Source organism: Natator depressus, chromosome 11, assembly GCF_965152275.1.
Source record: "Natator depressus isolate rNatDep1 chromosome 11, rNatDep2.hap1, whole genome shotgun sequence".
NCBI lineage: Eukaryota > Metazoa > Chordata > Testudines > Cheloniidae > Natator > Natator depressus.
Window position 1 is genome coordinate 80,342,134 of NC_134244.1, and position 11,129 is coordinate 80,353,262.

Sequence of the window (11,129 nt, forward strand, 5' to 3'; positions counted from 1 at the left end):
TGCTTTCACCCTCCAGCCTGGTTCCAAAAATGCTTTGGGGGCTGCTGTACTGGCTTAAAGAGGAGTAGCAGTGGTGCACATGCCTCTGTGGCTGCCCAGCCAGCTCTTGGGGAGGGAAGGTACAGCAAGGTATACCCTGCGTTGCATACGAGAAACTGAGGATTTTCTGGACAAAACACAGGATAGGCTTCTAGGGGCACAAAGCTCTAAAGATATAGAGCAGGTTGCACAGAGGAGCCAAGAGGCCAGTGAAGAAGCTTGGCAACATGTGACCTCCAGAAGAGGTAAGCGGAATGTCCGGGTTCCAGTAACACAGACACAGGTAACCAACCGCTTTCATGTTCTCTCCACAGGTACCATTGCGGAGAGTGGACCAGATGATACATCTGGGGGGAGAAAGCAGAAGGAGACTCCGCTGGTTGGAAGGCATGAGATGCGATGTCCTGAGGTTGGGGGTTCCACGACCACCACTCCCAAGAGGAGAAGGCGGGTGGTGGTGGTCGGGGACTCTCTCCTCCGGGGGACTGAGTCATCTATCTGCCGCCCTGACCGGGAAAAACGAGAAGTCTGCTGCTTGCCAGGGGCTAAGATTCGCGATGTGACGGAGAGACTGCCGAGACTCATCAAGCCCTCGGATCGCTACCCCTTCCTGCTTCTCCACGTGGGCACCAATGATACTGCCAAGAATGACCTTGAGCGGATCACTGCGGACTACGTGGCTCTGGGAAGAAGGATAAAGGAGTTGGAGGCGCAAGTGGTGTTCTCGTCCATCCTCCCCGTGGAAGGAAAAGGCCTGGGTAGGGACCGTCAAATCGTGGAAGTCAACGAATGGCTACGCAGGTGGTGTCGGAGAGAAGGCTTTGGATTCTTTGACCATGGGATGGTGTTCCATGAAGGAGGAGTGCTGGGCAGAGACGGGCTCCATCTTACGAAGAGAGGGAAGAGCATCTTTGCCAGCAGGCTGGCTAACCTAGTGAGGAGGGCTTTAAACTAGGTTCACCGGGGGAAGGAGACCAAAGCCCTGAGGTAAGTGGGAAAGCGGGATACCGGGAGGAAGCACAGGCAGGAATGTCTGCGAGGGGAGGGCTCCTGCCTCATACTGGGAATGAGGGGCGATCAACAGGTTATCTCAAGTGCTTATATACAAATGCACAAAGCCTTGGAAACAAGCAGGGAGAACTGGAGGTCCTGGTGATGTCAAGGAACTATGACGTGATTGGAATAACAGAGACTTGGTGGGATAACTCACATGACTGGAGTACAGTCATGGATGGTTATAAACTGTTCAGGAAGGACAGGCAGGGCAGAAAAGGTGGGGGAGTAGCACTGTATGTAAGGGAGCAGTATGACTGCTCAGAGCTCCGGTACGAAACTGTGGTAAAACCTGAGTGTCTCTGGATTAAGTTTAGAAGTGTGTGCAACAAGAGTGATGTAGTGGTGGGAGTCTGCTATAGACCACCGGACCAGGGGGATGAGGTGGATGAGGCTTTCTTCCGGCAACTCACGGAAGCTACTAGATCGCATGCCCTGATTCTCATGGGTGACTTTAATTTTCCTGATATCTGCTGGGAGAGCAATACAGCGGTGCATAGACAATCCAGGAAGTTTTTGGAAAGCGTAGGGGACAATTTCCTGGCGCAAGTGCTAGGGGAGCCAACTGGGGGGGGGGGGGCGCTTTTCTTGACCTGCTGCTCACAAACCGGGTAGAATTAGTGGGGGAAGCAAAAGTGGATGGGAATCTGGGAGGCAGTGACCATGAGTTGGTTGAGTTCAGGATCCTGACGCAGGGAAGAAAGGTAAGCAGCAGGATACGGACCCTGGACTTCAGGAAAGCAGACTTCGACTCCCTCAGGGAACAGATGGCCAGGATCCCCTGGGGGACTAACATGAAGGGGAAGGGAGTCCAGGAGAGCTGGCTGTATTTCAAGGAATCCCTGTTGAGGTTACAGGGACAAACCATCCCGATGAGTCGAAAGAATAGTAAACATGGCAAGCGACCAGCTTGGCTTAATGGTGAAATCCTAGCGGATCTTAAACATAAAAAAGAAGCTTACAAGAAGTGGAAGTTTGGACATATGACCAGGGAAGAGTATAAAAATATTGCTCGGGCATGTAGGAAAGATATAAGGAGGGCCAAATCGCACCTGGAGCTGCAGCTAGCAAGAGATGTCAAGAGTAACAAGAAGGGTTTCTTCAGGTATGTTGGCAACAAGAAGAAAGCCAAGGAAAGTGTGGGCCCCTTACTGAATGAGGGAGGCTGGGCATCACAGAATGGGGAAGAGATGGCCAGCCCTCTGTGGAGATAGAGGTGGTTAGGGACTATTTAGAAAAGCTGGACGTGCACAAGTCCATGGGGCCGGACGAGTTACATCCGAGAGTGCTGAAGGAATTGGCGGCTGTGATTGCAGAGCCCTTGGCCATTATCTTTGAAAACTCGTGGCGAACGGGGGAAGTCCCGGATGACTGGAAAAAGGCTAATGTAGTGCCAATCTTTAAAAAAGGGAAGAAGGAGGATCCTGGGAACTACAGGCCAGTCAGCCTCACCTCAGTCCCTGGAAAAATCATGGAGCAGGTCCTCAAAGAATCAATCCTGAAGCACTTACATGAGAGGAAAGTGATCAGGAACAGTCAGCATGGATTCACCAAGGGAAGGTCATGCCTGACTAATCTAATCGCCTTTTATGATGAGATTACTGGTTCTGTGGATGAAGGGAAAGCAGTGGATGTATTGTTTCTTGACTTTAGCAAAGCTTTTGACACGGTCTCCCACTATAAGGTGGGTAGAAAGCTGGCTAGATTGTCGGGCTCAACGGGTAGTGATCAATGGCTCCATGTCTAGTTGGCAGCCGGTGTCAAGTGGAGTGCCCCAGGGGTCGGTCCTGGGGCCGGTTTTGTTCAATATCTTCATAAATGATCTGGAGGATGGTGTGGATTGCACTCTCAGCAAATTTGCAGATGATACTAAACTGGGAGGAGTGGTAGATACACTGGAGGGTAGGGATAGGATACAAAGGGACCTAGACAAATTGGAGGATTGGGCCAAAAGAAATCTGATGAGGTTCAATAAGGATAAGTGCAGGGTCCTGCACTTAGGATGGAAGAATCCAATGCACCGCTACAGACTAGGGACCGAATGGCTAGACAGCAGTTCTGCGGAAAAGGACCTAGGGGTGACAGTGGACGAGAAGCTGGATATGAGTCAACAGTGTGCCCTTGTTGCCAAGAAGGCCAATGGCATTTTGGGATGTATAAGGAGGGGCATAGCGAGCAGATCGAGGGATGTGATCGTTCCCCTCTATTCGACACTGGTGAGGCCTCATCTGGAGTACTGTGTCCAGTTTTGGGCCCCACACTACAAGAAGGATGTGGATAAATTGGAGAGAGTCCAGCGAAGGGCAACAAAAATGATTAGGGGTCTAGAGCACATGACTTATGAAGAGAGGCTGAGGGAGCTGGGATTGTTTAGTCTGCAGAAGAGAAGAATGAGGGGGGATTTGATAGCTGCTTTCAACTACCTGAAAGGGGGTTCCAAAGAGGATGGCTCTAGACTGTTCTCAATGGTAGCAGATGACAGAACGAGGAGTAATGGTCTCAAGTTGCAATGGGGGAGGTTTAGATTGGATATTAGGAAAAACTTTTTCACTAAGAGGGTGGTGAAACACTGGAATGCGTTACCTAGGGAGGTGGTAGAATCTCCTTCCTTAGAGGTTTTTAAGGTCAGGCTTGACAAAGCCCTGGCTGGGATGATTTAACTGGGAATTGGTCCTGCTTCGAGCAGGGGGTTGGACTAGATGACCTTCTGGGGTCCCTTCCAACCCTGATATTCTATGATTCTATGATTCTAAGGTAATGAGCCTCCACTGTACTTGTCCCAGAGCTAGCCTTCCTCCAGGGCAGTCTCTAGGTGATGGGCAAGGCATCCTGTCTCTTAACCTGGATAAAACTTATAGATGTGGTGTTGGCTGGCTGCCCCTGAGTGCTGTACACCAATGAGTCAATTCCTTCTGCATGGCACTCCAGCATTGGGTCATGATCACCTCTGATAAGGCCAATACACCAATGTTACCCTGTTATCTGAAGTGACAGCAATAAGGTTGCATGATTGGCTTACTAATTCCTCAATATTATAGTAACAGGGATAATTGAGTGCCTTGCCTAAGCCAGAGTCCAGCCTCTGGGAATGAGGCACCTGCATTACCAGCACAGCATCTTGAGCTGAGGGTACATGGCTAACTACAGTGTGGGGATTTAGCATTCAAGGTTAATTCACTTTCGCCAATATGCAGACCCATACCTAGGTCTTCCCAACAGCAACATCCATCCAAAGGCCACCAGGCTGCAGCGCCATGCAGTGCCCATCCAAAGGCCACCAGGCTGCATCAGGTGCTTTCCCCTTCTCCCGCCCATTCCCTACTCCTGGCTTTTAGTCCTACTGTGTTTGCCTCAAAATATTCTGCAGCTCCCTGGAACACTGCTTCAGTCTGTCTGAGACGAGAGGCGTCAGGGTCCTTTTTGGGTGCTGACAATGGAGTGATTGGACAGGGCTAGGCCAAACACTTCCGTTTGTAAACAGAGCAGGACTAGATTTATTTCTCAGCTCATGTTTGGTTAGAATTGTTCCAAATAATAAGCTAGTCCCTGATGTATTTCGTTTGCCAGTTTAGAAGTGTTCTCATCCCCACTGTTCTGTGCATTAGCAGCACAATTTCTGAACAGCAAGACATTTTATACAGCGGTTAAACCAATGGCAAGCCTCTGCCAAGGAATCAAACACACAGAGTGCCCTATCTCATGTAGGGGAGGGCTTGCGAGACAAGTGCCCTCTGCACCATGGGCTCAATACAGGCTGAACGTCTTTAACCAGTGACATACAGGAGGTCAGGCTAGATGATCTAGTGGTCCCTCCAATTCTCAGACTCCTGCTTTGTCAGACTACAGGGGTGAGCGAGTTCCTGAGCTAGGAGAACCCCCACTAACAATGCCTTGTGGTTAGACTCAAACAGCCGCACCTGGCACTGCTAGCTCAAATGCATCCGCTGATCTCAGGTGTCCCAGTAAGGTGTGGGCTACCTGCCTCCTCACAAGCTACACAGGCCTTTCCAGATCAACATCAGCACCAGAAGTGCACAGGAAATCAATGCAGGCAGTAGTGTGATGGGCTCTGTCAGCAACCTGCAGTTCTTCAGGTGTAGCTTCCTGATGGATTTCAGTGTAGAGCCCACTGCACTCTGGTGGTGACAGAGGCAAGGTTGGCTGGATGGCTGTGGCAAGGTTCATAGTTGAGGGGACCCAAGCATGGATCATAGAATCATAGACCCATAGGGTTAGAAGGGTCTGCAAGGGGCATCTAGTCTAACCCCCTGCCAAGACTCAGGATTTGCTATGTCTAAACCATCCAAAACAGATTGCTATCCAGCCTCCCTTTGAAAACCTCCAGGGAAAAAGCTTCCACAACCTCTGGTACTTTGTAATTGTCCCTAGTTCAACTCTAGCCAAGAGCTTGCACAGGAGAGGGACACATTGCAAGCAAGCTATTCTCTGAAGTTCAGATCAGAAACCTTGACACAGAACCACCAGATACATATTTAATCCTGTTACGCCTTTGGCGATGAGCAATTAGCAAAATTCAAGGTCTAGTGGGGTCTTTCTATCAGGAGGAGAAATTGTTGATGGGAGTCTGGTACATGTGTTTGATGCAATCCTGTTTATATTTACAAAGAACGTACATTAATTCCTGTTTCCCTGAGCACAGGAAGAATCGTACAACAGGAGATAGAGGCTTGGAATGGTGAGCACAGAAACTATCAGCCAGGACTTTATGCAAAAAGCCCTTTCTCACTAGCCTTTTCTCCTCAGGGCTACAAGCTCAGGGCGTGTTCTACTGCCTCCTTAGCTTTCTGCTGCTTCTGTGTCTCTCACTGACACAAAATCAAAGCCACCCCCCGCCCCTTGGCTCAATATCAGATCACAATAGAACCCTTAGGCTGCATGGCTCATGCCCTATCCCATTCTTGCATGTGTCTGTGTTTTGGGTGGTAGCTCCTATTGTTCCAGCTAACCAGCTGAGCTCCTTTAGGGAATTGCTTTTTCCATTGAATGAGAGGCCGTTGTTACACCCACCAACCCCTGGAATAACAATTGTAAACAAAAGATTGAAATTCTATTCTCTCACATCACACACCTTCCACCAGCAGCCCTACGCCTCACCATACACAGGACTACCTGCCCTTCCTTATTGCTTGCCCACACTACTTTCCTTTGCAGGCGCTGGGTACCCGCCTCTCTTTTTGTTATACCTGTATCTGGTTTCAGATACGCTGGTTGACATCTCCCAGCCCCACCATCCTGCACAGAGAATTTCTTGTTCTGATAATACGGAGATGCAAGCTGGACATTTCATGGCACATAAGCTACAAATCCATAAACCAGCCTTCAAAATAACCTCATGTGATTCCACTGCTCTCCTCACTGATGGTTCTTGCATCTATTTTAGTAGTTCTGTGTGGCCATTTTCTTAAATTCTTTCCCCCAGTCGCTTCTTGCTGTCCGTGTACTGAAACTGCCAAGGCTGTTGTTCTAAACTAATTCCAACTGCTGGGCATGGAAAAAAGCAGAAGGGGTAGCTACAGAAACAGAACACTTAAACAAACCCATTAGTTCATGTAGCTCATCTCTATGGCAACCAAACAGCACAAAAACAAGCCATTAACACCTACATTTATTAGCGGGTAAGGGCTTAGCTAAAATCATTCCAGAGGTATATCCCTCCTTCCTCCACACCTTCACTTGAGTTCACGAACAATAAGACCAGGTTCAAAAGCCAACACAAACACACGCTATTCATGCACAAACATACACAATTTACAGACAGTAGATCCAGCTGGGTGCTTTCAATGCCTTTATTTTTTTTTAAAGTCACAATAAAGAAAGGAAAATAGCATCCCTTTTCATTTTCTATTGCCCGATTGTTAACATTTCCAAGCCATGGGGACTAGACTGGGCCTGAGAAGCCTCCATTCCACCTAAGAAAAGGGCCACAGAGGTCTATCCGAAACTGAGTCTCTTGCTGTTCCTAATCTCTGCCATTCTTGAGACAGTTTAGCAGCTTACATTAAATGCTGCATTCGTCTAAAAAGAATTAAGCAATAGCAAAACTTCATATCCTAATAGTATATTTACCACACATTCGCAGACTTAAGGAAGAGCTCTGTGTAGCTTTAAAGCTTGACCTTTCCACCAGCCAAAGCTGGTCCAATAAAAGATATGCCCTCACCTAGCTTGTCTCTTAGTACATTCTGTATCATTGATGGGGTTTATGCGCACAGGAGAAAAGGAAGAGGTTAATTCAGATGCTGGGAAGCAGGAAGTGAAAGCTACAGAGCAGCAGTGCCAACATCAGTCACTGCTAGCCCAGCTGACAAACCCAGACATTTTACAAGACCCAGTTACAGTTGTGGACCTCCTATAGACTATGTATTTCAATGGTGTCAGGCCTCATTAGTGAAAATGAAACCTGCATGTGACCTGAAAGGGCAGCCATTGGCATTAGCTGGGCCATCTGCCATGGGTGAAGCTTAAGCAGTAAGAATACTTGAGAAGGCCATGAGATTTATAATACCTCATTGAGTTTAAGGCCCAAAGAAAACATGACATCATCCAGTCTGATTTCCTGTATAGCACAGGCCATCAACTCCTCCCAGAACCCGCACACTAAACCCACAACAGAAATTAACCCAAGGTACTACAGCCCACAGGAGACTAGACTCTGATGTGTCACAGGCAGAGAACCGGAGGGACCGAGGAGCACCAGTGCCCGAGGGCCTTGCAATAGCAGGGAAATGATTAAGTGAGATATCTCCAGATAATTCTGGCAAGTGACCTGCACTCCACATTGCAGAAGAAGGCGAACCCCTCCCCACTCCCCACACACAAGGTCCGTGCCAATCAGACCCAAGGAAAAATTCCTTCCCGATCCCCACAGTTGGACCCTGAGCATGTGAGCAAGAACCAGCCAGCTATGCACCTAAAAGAAAGAATGCTCAGTGCCACCTTAGAGCACTGGTCCATCCTGTCTAATACCTCATCTCTCTGTCCTCCCTGCTCCTTCCGTGGGCTGCTTCCTACCACGCTGGTTCCCCTTCTCATTCTGGGTGTACCAGCTCCAAGACCCTCCTCCCTCTTCCCTGGGAGTGACTGCTGTCTGCCTTCCTGCAGCCTTTCCCAGCAGCCCCCCAACGCTCCTCCTTCGTCCCAGGGAGTGACTGCCCTTTCTCAGCAGCCACCCAGTCTGTGGGACTCTACCTGACTTTACAGGCCCTGCCAGTTCCTGCACAGGGGAGCTTCTCTCCAACTAGCTCCCTCTGGCCTAAAGCTCCCCTGTTTGCAGCCTAATTAACTGGTTGGGCCCACCTGGCCCAACTCCACTCTTGCAGGGCTCGTATGGGGATCTCACCCCATCACACCCAGAGTCAGCTAGACATTGTGAAGGCGGCACACAGTCAGGCTGAACTAGGTAACCCAGGTGCCGCGCCTTTTTTCTAGCCTGGCTGGCTCCTGCATGGTTACTAAACATTGCAGCACAAGTAGCAGTAAGGATAGGTGAAAGCCAAAATGTTCAGGACTGTGGCAGACAAGCACCCCACATTTTCAAAGCTCCCATGCTGTTCAGACCCTTGGAGGCTGCAAAACCGGGCGAGAACTCTCATGAGATCAGACAGCATGGGCCTGATCCTCTATTATCCTGCATCTTGTGCAGTCAGCCAACCCTGTTCCAAGTGGATGTAAAATGCTACATTAAAAAAAAAAAAAATAGAATCTGGCCCTAGATTTCCAGTACTTCCTGCTACCAATCAGGCAGAAAATAGCATGAGAACAGCCTCCAATAACTTTATGCTCGGAGTGCTATCTCTGTAATATATGACACAATCAGTCTTCAGGAATGAATGACCATAATATAAGAACCAACCTAACCTTCTGTCCAAATGTCAGTCACCTGAAGTCAATAGAGTTATTCTGAACATACATCAGTAAAAACAAGGGGCATTCTTTGAGCCTACTGACAGGCCTCATTGAACCTATTCACATAATTGTACAAAAGGTCTCTAAGGGTAAGTTGCATGTCATTCTGTTGTAGACATGTGAGCAGAAAATATTAAACATAAGGCTTGTAGTATACTAACCCCATTCCCATTAGCAGTAGAACAATTACTATCCTCCCATCCTTATCAGGCCACACTTCCTTTTGAAAGGATGCTCTCAAGAATTAAACTAAAAAAAGAAAATGAGGACTTGTGGCACCTTAGAGACTAACAAATGTATTTGAGCATAAGCTTTTGTGAGCTACAGCTCACTTCATCACCACTGGTTTCTAGGCACTACAGAGAAGCTACATGAAAACAAGTTAGCAGGTTGATACCCTGACACCTCTCTTTTAGATGGAGGTTACAGGGCTCCCACATGCCCCTAACAGCTGGCTTAGTGGCAGCAAAAATAGAAATATCAAGACTGTTAATGTCACCTCCCCCCAAAATCTGGGTTTGTCATTATGATAAAACAACAGGAGGAAAAGGGGACGAGTTTCAGTTACTAAGCACAGAGAATGGCCTGAGTGGCTGGAATTTCACTTACAGAAATGTATCAAGGGAAATTGCTCCTCCAAATCTCCTGGAGAAGAGACTCCACATATGACAAAGCGGAACAAGAGTCAGTGTAGACAGCTTCCAAGGGTCACAGATCTAGCTTTTAGAGAGCTCTGAGGTGGATCTCGCGAAGGTGAGGGGTTAGTAGAATAGCCAAGTCAAGTTCCACGCCCAGCTGGCAAAAGGAGCAGAGAGCCAACCATCCATTCTGCAAGGTATTTTCCAGCAGGTTTCCTGCTCTTCTTGCGGAGAGCCAATGCAATGAGAATAAGAGTAGTTGTGTATTTCAGGTCTGAAATAAATAGGTTTATTTTTATTTCTCTTCTGATGTTGTAACTGCTTTTTTGTCACTTGGGGCACCCCAACATACAATGCAGATCTATTCTTACCTCGCCTCTGTGCAGGTACACAACCTGAGAGCAGGTCAGAAAAACTTGGATGGAACCATTTTTCTGTTGGAAAACACAATTCAGCCAGAGTAAAAATGCTCCATGAAATCATGTCAATTTCACCAAAATTTCATTTTAGGGAAAAAGTTCTAACAGTGTTGAAACATCCCCTTTTGACATTTTCAGAACACAATGTTCTAATTTTTTTCTTTTGAAATGTTTTGATTTTGTATTATTATATAAAAAGTCAAAATGAAAATGAACTGTGTTGATGGACCCAAAACGATTTTTTTGTCAGGAGGGAGGGGTGTGATGTTCTTTCACAGAAACTTTCTAAATTTTCAGATTTCATTCCTAGTCAGAACCAAACCAAGGTCTGAGGTCTTCAGATCCTCCACAAAACAGAATTTCCCTTCTCCACATCGCTCTATGCAGCAATCCATGGTGGCAGACTCAAACCTCCCATCCTGAATACGTGCTTCGTTACTGCTGCCTACAATTGCAAAGCAGCTCCCTGCCTGCGTCCTCAAAGGAAACACCATTATACATCCATTTAAACTAGATTTCTGGGCCTTAAAATTCTGTTACAAATGAAATTCCATTGTTAGGTAATTAAAGGCCCATCATTCCTCTAAGGCCATTTTAAGCCCCAAAAGAGAATCATATCACTTGAAACTCTGTATTAATGAAAAAACAACCCTACAGTTATTAGCAAATATCTTCCCATTTTAAATGTGACAAACCCCTCCCCATTGTCCCCCGCAAACACACTCATAAATTCTGTCATGGCTCTGAAAGCCATTTGGTCCCTCTGGAGCTTGTGCCATCTTGGATCTATTAAAATGTGTGATGAACAAATGACTGAGCAAAAGCCAGTTTTTCCTTCTCCATTTTATGCTGAGAAGGCAGAGGAAAGAGAGGTTTGGGAATGGTGGGGGAGGGGAGGACGGAGTGAAGCTCCGTGAATGACTTGCGATTCCCATTCAGGGGTGATAGGCGAGCATCCCCTCACCCCTGGAGATCTTGGCGAGTTGTACCCACACAGAAGTCCACATTGGAATCCTGATGCTCTTCTTTCCAATGTGTGTTAAATTAATCCCTT